This window comes from Crinia signifera, chromosome 12, assembly GCF_055691185.1.
Source record: "Crinia signifera chromosome 12, ASM5569118v1, whole genome shotgun sequence".
NCBI classification, from domain to species: Eukaryota; Metazoa; Chordata; class Amphibia; order Anura; family Myobatrachidae; genus Crinia; species Crinia signifera.
Genome location: NC_139228.1, coordinates 53,926,427 through 53,941,993, shown reverse-complemented (window position 1 = coordinate 53,941,993; position 15,567 = coordinate 53,926,427). Strand labels below are relative to the sequence as shown.

Below are 15,567 nucleotides of genomic sequence, written 5' to 3'. Positions count from 1 at the left end.
CAGACCTCCCACATGAGGGGGTGACACTTATTAGAGGAATGAAAAAAATGATCTCTCCGACACATTGAGTAAGTGCCTGGTGCTATCTGCTAAGGTATGCACCGGATCCCTAAACTGCCCATAAATCCTTATTATGACAGCCACTATCTGAGAGGAGAGGCAGAAACTCATTAGTAAGGCTTTTGGTATTCTCATCAAACTATCAAAGAAAATCCTCTTGGCCCAATATTATGTCTCAGAGGTTGTGACTCCGGCACTTAGGGGCTTATTTATCCCACTATTCTTTACTTAATATATGTGGAAATCGCCGCAGAATTGCTGTAAGTGTCCACATGTTATAAGATGGAAAGCAGGAGATATCGGAATTATTGCCTGCTTTATGGCGAACCTGGTAGTTAAGTGATCGTAAAAGCGGCCAATTTACTTTGGGTCCATGGCCGAAACTTCCAGACCTTTGATGCCCAGGCCGATACTCCCAAATCATCGGATCCCAGGCCGAAACTCCCAGAACAACGATTCCCAGGTCGATACTCCCAGACTATCTGTTTCCAGGCCAATACTCCGAAAGCATCGGTTCCTGGGCCGTTACTCCCAGACCATCGTTTCCCAGGCTGATTCTCCCAGAAGACCATCGGTTCCCAGGCAGATACTTCCAGACCGTCAGTTCCCAGGCAGATACTCTCAGACCATCGGTTCCCAGGTAGATACTCCCAGACCATCAGCTCCCAGTCCAATACTCCCAGACCATCGGTTCCCAGGACGTTATTCATAGAACATTGGTTCCCAGACCTTTGCTCCCAGACCATCGTTTCCCAGGACGTTATTCGTAGAACATCGGTTCCCAGGCCGAAACCCCCAGACCATTGGTTCCCAGGCAGATACTACCAGACAATCGGTTCCCAGGCAGATACTCCTAGACCATTTATTCCCAGGTCAATACTCCCAGACCATCAGTTCCCGGGCTCATACTCCCAGACCATCAGTTCCCAGGCCGATGCTCCCAGACCATCAAATCCCAGGCCGATGCTCCCAGACCATTGGTCCCCAGGCTAATACTCCCAGACCATTGGTTCCCAGGCTAATACTCCCAGACCATCGGTTCCCAGACCAATACTCCCAGACCATCGGTTCCCAGGCCAATACTCCCAGACCATCGGTTCCCAGGCCAATACTCCCAGACCATCAGTTCCCAGGTCAATACTCCCAGACCATCTGTTCCCAGGCCGATACTCCCAGACCATCGGTTCCCAGGCCAATACTCCCAGACCATCGGTTGCCAGGTCAATACTCCCAGACCATCGGTTGCCAGGTCAATACTCCCAGACCATCAGTTCCCAGGCCAATGCTTCCTGACCACTGGTTCCCTAGCCGATTGTGTTACCATTGATTCACAGTCCCTTTGTGTATCTACAGTTATGTACAAGGAGACCCAGGCAGAGGGCCACAACCTGACCATTGGTAACAGCAAAAATCATATCCCCTTGTGTGGTTTCCTAGAGGAGACCGCCGGCGGGTTAGACAAGTGCCTCGGTTCTGGGTATCTTCCAACTCCTTTGTACCATCTGTGCCCTCCATGTTCACTCTCTCTCAATCATATCATTTCTCCATTATATGCATCCATGTTACATAAAACCTTCCAAGTTCCAGTTCTCTACGTCCACCACTGGCCCACTACGGTCACGGCTGGGAACACAAGATCACCCATTCCTGACAGACATGACATATACAACAAGCAGTCCCTCCTGCCTCCAGGCCGTACGCTGGGCACGAAGTACAGGTATACAACTGATCCACCTGGGGGTCCGTCCTCTCGTTGTGTCGTGTCCAGACACATCATGTACCAGGGGAGGTTAGGCTGGAGGAGAGTGCATAGGGGCAGTGGGAGGGGGTTGCTGCTGGCTGAATGATGGGCTGCGGAGGGAGCTGCACTGTGGGTAGGAGAGGGGGCCACAGGGGGTGAGATGGGTGAGGTGGGAGATGGGGAATCATGCTGCGGGAAGGAGATGGACTGCAGAGGGTGAGGCAGGTGCTGGGGGAGTCGCACTGCAGGAGGGATACCACCGATAATCCAAGAAAAATGGATAATCGAGAACACTGCTAGAACGAGGGTGCTGGATTATCAGTGGTGTACCTGTGTATTGGCTGTATCTTGTTATCCACAAGTCGGTCCTCAGGACCCCACACAGTTCATGTTTTACAGGTCTCCTCACAGAATCACAAGTGAAATAATTAGCTCCACCTGTGGATCTTTTAAAATGTGTCAGTCAGTAATGAGTGCACCTGTCGGGTGACCTGGAAAACGTGAACGTATGGGTTCCTGAGGACCGAGTTTGAGAACCACTGGTCTAATGTGTATCCTCAATTCTACCCAGTTCATCATTTGATGAATTGGGTGGTTTCCCAGTCCCATCAGATGTGCTGCAAGTCATATGGGATGGGTGCCGGATGGGGTTCCGACAGTTGGGATCCCGACAGTCATTTACTAGATGTCGGGATCCCAACAGTCAAAACCCGGACACACTGGGCCCGACGGCCACCGGCTATTCTCTCTCTTGGGGGTCCACGACCCCCATAGAGTGAGAACAGAATAGGTGGTGAGCGTAGCGAGCCACCGTGCCCGCAGCGTGGCGAGCGCAGTGTGCCCGCAAGGGGCTTTGTTGCGCTCACCATGCTGTCTGGATCCGGCCAGTCGGGATAATGACTGTCGGGATCCTGACTGTCGGAACCCTATACCACACCCGATGGGACGACAACACCACCTGCTTCAAAGTTTTTTACTTATATACACAATATATTGCGCCATCATACATGTAGGTTACTTTATATCGGCCGGTCGCTGTCTCTCTTGTGTCTACCGGGCTTTCCCGTTCCTTTAATAATTTATCAGAAATTAACTTTTTTTCCCCCTCTTAATGATTTCAGCTGCTGTTCCGGCATTATCAGAGGTGCTGGGAACCAGAGCACTCTGCAGCAGTGTTATGGGGTCACATTGACGGCTGCTGAATCAGCGGACACAGGCTACTGGTTCCGGAGACAGGAATGTGCCACGTAGGCTCTATCTGAGGTCACCAAATCTTTAATTTTGCTCCAATTAGCCGATCCCGTCTGACAGCTCGGAATCCATGGTCTCATGTGGTTAACTTGAGACAGAACGCATTACAGGCTTCCAAGTGACAGTGAGTTTGTCTTTGAAGTGGGAGAGCGCTATTTGGGATTAGCGGAGGGGGATTATCACAGCTTCCTCTGGTTTGTTTTCGTACGCAGCTAATGATTCACATCTCGCTTGTTAGATCAGATCATGTCACGCGGTTTGTGCGGGAAGCGCTAGCACTACTATAATATGGCCCACAGGGGACGCCACATGCGACGGACAACCTTCTCTATTTGGCAGATGAATACGGCCCTCGCTCACCTGTCAGCCTTTTATTTGCATTAAGAACATTAGGAATGACTTAGCGCTGTGCGCGGACCACTCCATGGAGGCCGTTATGAGTTGTGTGTGGCGGATGCCGCTGACTTTGTGCTTTAGCGCTGCGTGACGCACAACTAATGTTTAAAATTATAGACAGTTAAGTAAAGTGACTGCTACAGGTGACACATGTCAGGCAATGTGCGCGTAATGTGCTAATGGGGTTATGGCGGGCCAAGCATGTACCCAAATAATACATTAGTATATTATACAGGAAAATAGCAGAACAACAAGCTGTGTATTGCAGAAATATACATATTGTACCTGACAGGTAGAACAATGCAACAGCGGGAGCAGGAGGTGGAATTATATCCTGTTGTCTGCTGCAGCAAACCGTACATACAGTATCTAATAGGGAAATATCAGTGGTGGATTTATAATGGGTGCAGTGTTTGCAGTGAACATGGGCAGGGGCGCTGACAGGTCGGCCAGGCCATGGTAAAATAAAGGGGCATGGACACCAGGACGGCCCACACCGCACACATTGCAACTTTGGTGCTGCACCAATTTTTACAGGGATCTGCACATGCGCTCTAGTGCTCAGACTCCGCAACGTTGCGCTGCTATCGGCAACAGCAGCGATACTACACAGCACCACTTACATTATATTTTTGCACCTGGGCCCACAACCCACAAAGCTCCTTATTATATGGAATCTTGGAAGCACGCGTCATTACCTGTATAAAAATACGGCCCAGCCTTCCCTTCCGCCAGGGGCGGATTTAGGGGTGAGGGCGCCCATAGGCACAAAAATAATGGCTGCCCCCTGCCTAATTGTATTATTTGTATTGATTAGCTACAAGTCATCATTTGATGATTGGCAATTTAATAGAATAATAAAAAGCCACCAACTGTAACATATTTTTTATTTTTATTATGTATACATATTTACTAAGTAGGACAACTTACAGGGGCAGTATATTTATGTCCTATCCATTTACACTCTATTCAAGATGGAACCTGGTGCAGGGCAGTGGAAACATTTTGCAGTAACTGGTACATTTCAGGCTGACAGTACTATCACAGGCATCCAAGTTCCACCCCCAAACATGTGCCGCCCCTAGGCACGTGCCTCACGTGCCTAATGGGAAATTCGGCACTGCCTTCCACGATACATGGAAGACTCTCAAAGTGACCAAATCCCGACAAAGAACAAAACTTTTCAGATTGTTTTGATCCAAGCTATACAATTAAATATGAGGAGGAAAAGCTCGTAATCGCCTGGCACCGTTGCAGCCCCTCGTCCTGCAGTCTGCCTGAGGCCTGCAAGTCCCGGATGAATGGAGCTGCGGCAGGTTGCAGAGGCTCTGACGAGGGGCCAGGTGCCTGACGGCATTCACTAAATTGTGTCTCTTACAGGAATTCAGCCAAATGGATGAACCACAATACCCCGCGGTCTTGGCTCCTCTCTAGCGGCAAAATGTCATCGTCCTCTATCAAACAACGGGATGGAGAGGAAGGTGGTAAATGAGAGGAACGTTTGCACAAAGCGATTTCCTGAGAGGTTCTGTATGTTATAGTGACAAGTCCATATCTCCTCCAGGCTCTGCTATATGCAGGGCAAACAGTGACTAGAGCTCTGCCCGGCCCCTGCGCCGCAAAGATCTAAGGGGTGGGGTTGGGGCGCCATGCTAATGAACCTTTCTGCAAGATTTAAGTATTAAGTAGTAGGAAAGGGTTAATGGAAGGGTATGGGTCATATGAGGCTGACATGCATTGGGTCGACCACTGAAGTTTGACGGCTTAGGTCGACATCGCTAAGGTCGACAGTGTTGGAAGGTCGACAGTCAAAAGGTGGACATGAGTTTTTCACGTTTTTTCAGAAGTGAACATGGAGTATACGGCATCCCTTCACATGGCTCACTGCACCCGGCACACTATTTTATTCTCCTCATTGTCGACTTAATGCTTGTGTTGACCTTCCAACCATGTCGACCTTAGTGAGTCAAGGAATGTACGAAAACCTTCACCTAATGGTCAACAGTCATTAGGTCGACACCACTAGGTCAACATACTGGAAGGTCGACAGGTGTCTAGGTCGACATGGCACAATGTCGACACAAGCATTATGTTGACATGGTCTAGGTCGACAGTCAAAATGTCATTATGGGTTTTTTTTACTGTTTTTTGAGCCGACATGTGCCGACAGGCGGTATTTCATGCCCATCTTTCCACAAGGGTGTGGTGGGAGAATCAAATAGTATGACGAGCACAATGAGCCATGCGAGGGGATGTGGTGCACTTAAAACTGTGTCCATGTTGACTGTGTCGACATTCGGGCAAAAAAAAAAAAAAACAGCGACCCTGTGTCGACCTTTTGACTGTCGACCTTGACCATGTCGACTTAATGCTTGTGTTGACCTAATGACCTGTCGACCTTGTGCCATGTCGACTTAGACCCCTGTCGACCTTCCAGTATGTCGACCTAGTGGTGTTGACCTAATGACTGTCGACCATAAGTCCAAAATGCAGCCACAACTCTAGAAATCCCCCTTTGGGAACTCTCCCCCATTCCCATATACGCAGCAAGCTCCGGAATACGATACCTCTGGAATGGAGAACCCTTATTATAGATCTCAGACCTCAGAGTAACGGAGAGACGTGCTAAGGAAAAAGCAATTAAACGTATAATAAAGAAATCAAATGTTATGAAAGTCGCACATTGTTACTTTGTAGCAAACATGGGACTTGCTGACTGCACGTAAGTAAATCTATCGCTCCCAACTGGTTTGTTTCTCTTGGCGTAAGAGAATGTAATTGACACTAACTCTTGTGTCAGATAAGATAAAATGGAATTATAATGGCTCTTTGAATGGGCCCTTTACGGTACTCTGTTTATTTTACCAACTGATCAAGTGGGAGAAAGTGACTTCATTGCGCAGACAGCGATACAAGAGGCCGCACTAACAACTTCTCAAATCACCCGGCTACTTAGCTGGGCAGGTGCCAGTGATACGCAGCTGACAGTTTAAGAGCACAAAGTATGTCTCGTCACCCTACCGATAGTGTGGTCAGCACTTGCTATCGGAGAGGGACTCAGCCTCCAGGGGAGAGATAACGGGAACCAGGATGCCTGTGGTCACATTGCTGCTGTGTGAATTCAGTGACAGCCGAATGTGTGCAAATGAGAGCATTGTATCGATCATTTATGTATGAGCCCCGGCTGGCGATGTTTGTTCAGGGTGGTAGTTACTGTATGGAATAAGGTATTAATATCAAACACTATAGATTGTCTATAGTATAGGCTGTAGCACACAGTTACATAATATAAATAAGTGGAGAGCAAAAGGTTAAGCATCCCATAATAAATACACAAACATAATAGAACCAGTACTGCACTTTCTAATCTCACCTTCTCCCACTTCATGGTAAGGCTCCTGTCTCTTCTTCCTGGTAGCTGTTCTCTGGCCCAGTGCACTGATTGAGGACTCACACACAGCAAACTTGGTAGAAGAAACTGCTACCACTGGGCATGTGCAGCAGCTCCGCTCTGTCCCTTACACTGCATGATGTGGCAGCCAGCGCTGCCATCAGAAATGATGGGGCACGGGACTGTCAAAAAAGACAGGGGCCCCTTGTATATATGTATGTATGTATGTATGAGAGAGATAAGGTGCGTACACACGGGGGCGATTTTGTGCAAAATCTCGGGAAATATGGTCGCTCAGCGACCATATTGCCTGCAATGGGAGTGTGCACCGGCAATATATCACCGGGTGCGCGCTCCCGTTTTTGCCCCTGTGGTGATCGCTGGTCGCAGGAACATGCTCCTGCGACCAGCTGATTACCACTGCCGGGCTCCCCCAGCAGTTTCTTTTTCATCAGCGACCATCTCTGGTCGCTGATGAACAGGAGAAACTGAGCAATATATTGCTCAGCCATATATTGCTCAGCACTATATGGCTGAGCAATATATCTCCCCCGTGTGTACGGGGCTTTAGAGAAGGGAATATGTGGAAATTGAAGAGGGAGGGTGAGAGAAAATGAATATGGGAAATTGGTGAGCGTTAGGGATGGCCATCGACCATCGATGATTCGAAATCATCAATGGTTCATGGCTGATGTCGAATACTTTTACCATCGATGGGGGAGAACCAGATGGTTTCCCTCCATCGATGGATCAGCAAAACGATGTTTTGCTTTTTTTTTTTTTCTTCAAAGTGCTGGGACACTGAGCATAGCTCCGCCCCCTGACACCCACAAAGCCCCGCCCTCGTGTTTTGATTGGCCCACAGGCCAATCAATCAAACACAATGGATGACCATTGATATGTAAAAATATCGATGGTCATCCATTGCATAGTTTAGCACTATCGATGGCCTGTTGCAGAATTGCCATCGATGGCAACCATCGATGGCAATGGCAACGATGGCCATCCCTAGTGAGCGTGTGAGAGAGAAAAGCAATAGAGAGATTAGCCTGACCAAGAATATATCATACAAGTACTCACTGTGGTGGGGGCTGACAGGGAAATCCATGCTGCAGTGTTTTCTTTGGATCCCTGTGACTTGCTGGGTCCTCCTCCTCACCTCATCCGCACAGGCAGTGCAGTGCACCATGATCTCCTCTTACCGAGAACTGCTTTCAGGCATCCATTAGTCTGGTCTGCTCTGGTCCCGGACAGCAGGGGCTGCTGGGACATGTAGTTTTGTTTTAAGTGCCTGGCTGCCAGACACTTAAAAAAAACTACATGACCCAGCAGCCCCTGCTGTCCGAGACCAGAGCAGAGTCTGGCTGCAGCAGAGCCGATGGACAGTGACACACCACGGGCGGGGACAGAAATCAGAGGCAGCTAGATAGCTGGTAAACAGCTATTTAATATTTATAGTTGTAGGATCATGTCTGGTCCCCCTTCTCTGTCAGGGCCTAGGACTCCAGACCCCACCTATCGGCGGGCCTGGTGGCAGCAGGTCTATGTAGTGTGCAGCCAATGAATAGAGTGTCTAGCTCTGGGGTAGCCAACCCTAGTCCTCGAGAGCTACCAACAGTGCATGTTTTGCAGGTCTCCTCACAGAATCACAAGTGAGCTAATTAGCTCCATCTGTGTATCTCTTAAAATATGTCAGTGATTAATGAGTGCAGCAGCTAGGTTGTCTGGAAAATGTGAACTGTTGGTAGCTTTTGAGGGCTAGGCCTGGCTACCACTGGTCTAGCTAAAGTACCACAGGTAGTGGGCTTGAGTCCTGAGTGCATCATCATCTTGAAATTTAGTAAGGGGGAGCGTGACTGGCAAAGTGCTCCCAATTTGGGTTCATGAATATTGAAGGGGAAGGAGACAGGGGTGGTCTAGAGATGCCGGACCCCATAGAGTTAAGTTACACGTGAAAGTAAATAAAACAGATCATTGACAACAGTGCCCTATCCTCGTGGTGCTATGTGCGGTAGCACTCTCCACACCCCCCTAGTTATGGCCCTGGTTACAGGAGCCAAACGCTGCAGTGTGACATTATAATGCTGCGTCTGGCTCCTGTCACTGAGAAGGAGCCGGCATTGATTACACTGTGGGATATCATCTGTGGTAATACTGGCTAGAAGTGATGTCGTGTGAGGGAAATCCCGCTAAGCCATGCCCCCTTAGTGACATCAGTGGGGGGGACTTCCTCTGGCAACACCCCTTTCTGTGGGGCTGCAACACTTTTTCAGACATGCGCCGCAGTAGCCTTGGAACCTGAATCAGGCCCCTGTTTTCCAGGCTGCCCTTATATTCTGCACATTGAAAGATTATCTGAACATCTGGCGCGCCCACATCTATATCTACATAACAATATTCCTCTGTGTCTGCTCCTCGGTATGTTTTCAATTAGTTTAAAAATAATCAGGATAGTACATGTGTGTATATGATATCACTCACTATGGTTCCTGCCGACGCCGAGGTTGTAGCTGTTATAGTAACCTAATGATTATACGATGTCTTCTCATGTAATAAATAATAGATCTCATTGCAATGTGTACACTATAAAGTTCTGGACACACAGACGCTATGGGGTTATCTGACAGCTTCAGGTCAGGTCATATTTCATTAATATCAATGAGGAACTTGTGGTGTTTACGCTATTTAATGGGCAATTAAAAGGGGATTAAATGAATTTACTTAATGGCTTATTGTAGCAGTGGTTTGTACGCAGTTTGGTTTAAGTACAGAATATTATGTAACTGATGCATAGAGATGGTTATATTAAACTACAGTATTTCCCATTTTATATTGTTAGGTGCATCGTATTCATCTAAAAACTGTGTCTACCTATCACTTCACTAACATCAAGACTCTAAGGCTGGTTTCACACACTCCGGCTCCTGCCGGACGGTGAAATCCCGCACAGCCTGGGAGCCGTGCCGCACACACTAGTTTATCATGGAAGGGATGACCACAGCCCGGCAGCCGTCCCTTCCAGTGGCGGGATCCGGCTGCAGCCGTGCGGCCGGGCCGTGGCCGTCCCGTGTGAATGGACACAATAGTGTCCATTCACAACTAATGTGTGCGGCACGGCTCCCTGGCCGTGCGGGATTTCACCGTCCGGCAGGAGCCGGAGTGTGTGAAACCGGCCTAAGAAGTGGAAAGGGAGCGTGTCCTCTACAAAAGGGGGCGTGGCTTTGTGAGTATGATGTGACTGTGAGCCACGCCCCCATTGTCATCACATTGGAGGCATGCCCATGACCTTCTCTGTCTCCCATGAATAGTCGCGGTGCGCCTGCATTTTTAATTAACCTTAAACTCATTTTGACCTTTTCACATGTCATGTCAACCTTTTGGTTGTGTCGATCTTTTGTCAATGTCAACCTTGTTCATGTTGACCTTTTCGTGCCGACCTAATGATAGTCTACCTAGATGCCGCCGACCTATGATCCGGATACCATATGAACTATACTGTGTTTTACATCTGCATTACACATTGGCACTGGAAATCAGACCATATACATGAATTTAACCATTTCAGTGACAATATTGCTGTGGGAGATGTCCAAAATAGCAGCTAAAATGCCTGAGATCGCACCGCATGCAAAAATCGCATGTAATCGCATGCGATTTTATAGGGTGCGATGCCATTTACTTTACTATACACTTATATGAGTTGCATTGAGATTTAGGCACCCCCCCACTATCCACGCCACCCCGAAGTGTGGCGAGCGCAGCAGAACGCGTCCTCTGACCTTTTCATACCCCCACTATCCACGTTGGCGTGGAGTTGAACTTCTATAGTGTGGTGAGCGCAGTGAGCCCCCGAGCCCGAAGCGTGGCGAGCAGACACGGAATAGATGTAACCAAATCCGCGTCCGCTCGCCACGCTTCGGGCTCGGTGGCTCGCTGCGCTCGCCACACTATATAAAATCGACTCCACACCGACATGGATAGTGGGGGTATGAAAAGGTCGGGAGGACGCGTTTCCGCTGTGCTCACCACGCTTCGGGGTGGCGTGGATAGTGGGGGGGTGCCTAAATCTCAAAGCATTTCATATAAGTCTATAGTAAAGTAAATGGCATCGCACCCTATAAAATCGCATGCGATTACATGCAATTTTTGCATGCGGTGCGATCGCATGTGATGCATCGCACCTCCCACGAGCAAAAAAGAGCAGTGAATAAATTACATAGGAAATTCGCATCGCATGCGATCGCATCACAAGCAAAAAAAATCGCATGCGATACGATTTGCCTACGGTGCCATACATAGTTAAATAGTAGGTAAGGCTGAAAAAAGACTTGCGTCCATCTAGTTCAACCTGGTATAGATATCCATTGCTGATTTGGTAGGTTCTGGTATTTTACAGACAGATTATATTTCTTATTTGTACCCATGGATGCTTTTCTCCAGTAAATGTTTGTCCAGCTTTGCCTTGAACGCATTTATTGAGCCAGCCGTTACCACCTATCTGGGAAGAGAGTTCCAGAGTTTGCAAATTGGGTGCTGTGATAATACACAAGTACCTTTTTTTTTTTTTTGGCGCAATATTTAACTAAAAATAATAAACCGGTACAGCGGGCGTGGCCATGGTTAAGGGAGCTGGCCACAGTTAAGGGGGTATGGCCATGGTTAAGGGACATGGCCACGGTTAAATGGATGGTGAGACAAGTTAGCACTGACTCCTCTCTGATGCTGAGGGTTGTCCCTGGGGGGCTACCGGCGGTGTCAGGGAAGGACGGCGGGAGCTGCCTGTCATTGAGCAGTGCTGCCGGAGTCCGTCAGGAAACGGACAGCATCACAGTTTATTAGGGTTACCTGGCTGCAATGGATATCTGTTGTTTTTTCTGCTGCTGTAGATATTGATGTCTTCTGTATAATATAATAATATTATAATGTTTTCTTGAGTTAGTGAAAGTGAGATGATTGAGGTCCTATATAATAAAAGGCTAACACTGCTCACGTCTATTGGGGGGAATTCAATTGTTTTGAACGCTGGTGGACGCTAGATGACAGCCGACGGTGCAAGCCAAGTGTTGCACCACACAAGCGCACAACCATTAGCAGGGTTCCAGCGTAGGGCTGACCCCCTCAGCTTTCTCCTGAGCGTCCCTGACTTTCCCAGCAGTCTCCATGACACATCATTTTAATGTAAAGGTAAATGGGCAGATTGCTGTAGGGCGGCAATGTCACACGGGAAACCCATCTGGTGCTGTGGCTGATAATGTCTGAGTGCTACACAGATTGCGCACTAATCTCACGCGATAAGGGCAGGGCCCCTGCACCCCTGACTGTCTGAGTACCATTACTCCCCCGCTTATCAGCCCTCTGCCTTATTTCAGTAATGTCCTGCTCTCAGCACTAAATGTCCCTTTCCACCGATTAATTATTATTATAACCGGCTCTGTCTGTTTGCGCAGGGCCATGTGTTTTGAAGAGATGGAGTTTGGGGCCCGCACTGATCTTTATTCCCAGTTTATTAAGCTATTTGACCTGGTTTTATGGGAATATATTTAGCACAGCGCTGACAGCTACAAATAGCTGGTACAATCTCCAAAATGTACTTTGTATTACGAGAAACTAAGAGCCCGGCTAAAGTCGTTAGAACTATCTCTGGGACGGAATGTATCTGCAAACCCTCCGCTCCACGTCTGCAAATCGCCTTCAAATCTAAGCAAAATAATTACCTGCGTGTGGGAACCTAGATTCTGACAAAGATCATTATTCAAGACGAATTGCCAACTTAAGGGCCGAAATTGTTTTCTGTCCATCGCGGAGTCATTTTTTTGAACATCATTTTTAGTTTTTGATTTGCACCGCGCGTTATAATACGGCTTTGAAGGAACCATAATTCCTTTGATAGAATTTTAAAATGTATTTTTATTTTATAAAATCATAAACACCTCCGGTAATAACCCAAAATAAGCTGGTTTCACATTGCAAAAACCTGCTTTCAACCCGTTTTTGCAAACGTGTCTTAAAACGGGTCAAAAGTCAGTTAGACCCCTTTCATATTGCATGTTGTAAAGGTATATTGCAGTTTCAATACCGTTTTTGTACCTTCAGATTCAACCTGTTTCACCTATAGAAAGCCATACAATGTAATTTTAAATGTTTTTTCCTGCTTGTGGGTGGGGACAGCGGTGTAGCTAGGTGTCATGGTGCCCGGAGCAAGGGCATATTTCGCGCCCCCCCCCGGTAATGAATTGGGGGTGTGGCTAACGGAATCTGCTGCGCTATATAAGAACCTGTAGCGGAATCTGCTGCGCTATATAAGAACCTGTAACGGAATCTGCTGCGCTATATAAGACACTGTAACGGAATCTGCTGCGCTGTATAAGACACTGTAACGGAATCTTCTGCGCTATATAAGACACTGTAACGGAATCTTCTGCGCTATATAAGACACTGTAAAGGAAGCTGCTGCGCTATATATAACATGCTGACAGCTGTAAATAAAGATAAATAAATAAAGATAGATAAATATATATACAGCATAAATAAAGATATATACAGCACAGCAGGCCAGGGCAGCAGCAGAAGCCAGAGATTCACTAACCCACCCCCCCCCACCCCCTCCTCGGGCTCCACAAAACCAACAAAAAAACAAAAAACGAGAGGAGGGTTTTGCGCCAGTCGCACAAGACAAATATTTAAAGAATTTGCATAACCCCTATTATATAAGAGAAATTATTACTAGAACACGTTTCTGAATAATAATGAATATATGTTGGGGGTGCTACCACAGGACATTGATAGAAACAATATTAACTGAGAAAGAAGAGAATGTCACTGAAGTGGTGCACTGAGTAGAAAAGAATTGTACACTTAAAAAGTAACTTTTAATAGGAGTAGCTGATAAAATGTTGCGAAATATAGACTAAAATGAAACATATAAGACACGGACAGTGTGGTTAAAAAGGATACTAGATCCTCGCACAGTGATCCCCACTGGTCAAACGTCCTCTGTATTTATTATTACTCCTAGTTTCAATTGGTGCGTCTTTTTAAAGTAATAAACAGATTAATTGATTCTGTCAAAAATCCCACGAGTACAATATGTCTGAGAGAATTAAATTATTTGTCCCATGTGTACTGGCAATAATGCAGGTACTCGTGTGTGTGGCAAGTGCTTCACATGTGCGAGTCAGGTAATACAGCTCGAGCCAGTAATATGAGGCAGCGTGCGTGTATTTTCCCTGACACTGGCTGGTTTGAAACTTAGACAGCCCAATCTTAGTACTGGCTGCTAAGTCAGCGCTGGGGTTCCCGGCTGTTATGATAGGACCCGCCGCTGCTGTTTGCCGAAGGGGTGTCTGGAGCGCACCGGACTGTCAGGTAATGACACTGCCGGTCAGGCACTGCCCTATTAGGAGCTGCGGTGAGTGGCGCCACCACACCGCTCTTCGAGCTCCACAGACTCACTGAAAAGTGACGTCCGTTCAAAAGTTTGCACCAATTATACTAGACATATACAAAATGCATTTCAAGAGGGGAAGGGAGACAGGGGGATTTATACTGCGGGTGCAGTCGGTCTGCGTACGCTTCGCAGTTAAGCTTCGTAGGACCAACCTGACACTGGTACGGAAGCCTATTTGTACCAAATCGTTCATGCATATTCATGAGAGCATGTCTTATGGGCGTGTGGAGGTTAGGAACGCCCATGAGTTTATGTTATGGATAATTGCGCTATATCGCATGTGTGTATAGTAGGTTCACTCTTGGGTGGTATGCAGGGTGAAACAGACTTGTGATTTTACAGTACGTGAGGGGTTCTAGTTCTCACACACACGGAATTGATCTCCTGTGAGATCGTAACTTGGGACACAGTTCGGTCCCTTGATGCACGTAAGTGTTAATTTCTATCGTTTAGCAGCTTGGATTGTAGGGGCATTATTACTGCCAAGTCTAGAGTAGAATCATATTCATATCTGAAGTGTATATACGTGATTAGTTGGTAGTGGAACAGCTATGATGTCCATTAAGCGGTTTTGAATTGTTCCCTTCATGCGATATCGTGTGGTGTGTGCGGGGTGCAGGTCATGAAGATAAACAATGTTAATTTAATATATTTTGGTCATAGAACAATTCTGTTATGCATTCAGCTGATGTTTATTTAATGGTAAGAGAGTATAGATGATTGCGGTGAGGTTTGTATGGGACAGAGAATTTCGTTGGGAGATAAATTCCTCCTATTCATATCCAATATGTTATGTGATGGGTAGAGGTACCAATTGGTGTGTGTCTCCATGGCTGATATGATATCATACTGGTGGTCAGTTTGAGATGTCAGATCTCATAGATCTGCCTATGTCTCCCGAGTGACATATCTGTGGGCGTGTAAAAATTTAACGTCGCCCATAGACCAAAAGTATGGAAAAATGCGCAGTAGCGCTGGTGTACAGTATAACTTCATTCCGGGGTGATACATAGGGTATAACAGACGTATCACCATATATTGCATACAGTGCCATTCCGATATAGTCAGGATTGATCTTATGTAAGATCGTTTCGTGTGGACGTGAGTGGATCCTACTTGTACGTTTGTTCCTGTTATTTAGTGACTCGGATTGTAGCGGCTCTGTGATTGCTAAGTGCTGAGGGCGAGTATATTTATTTCAGTAGTACACGTACACAATCTCTGGTTAGACGGCAAGAGGTGATGGGCATTGAGTGCGGTTTTGAATTGTTCCCTTCCTGC

General features: G+C 47.1%; 1 long non-coding RNA gene across 1 annotated transcript in view; it reads left to right on the top strand.

The window, feature by feature from the left end:
- The first annotated feature begins 8,181 nt into the window (after positions 1–8,181).
- Positions 8,182–15,567, top strand: part of LOC146049859 (uncharacterized) — a 44,160-nt gene continuing 36,774 nt past the window's right edge. Inside the window, exon 1 of the long non-coding RNA XR_014466223.1 lies at positions 8,182–8,272. This is a non-coding gene — a long non-coding RNA (uncharacterized LOC146049859). The remainder of the gene's footprint in view (positions 8,273–15,567) is intronic.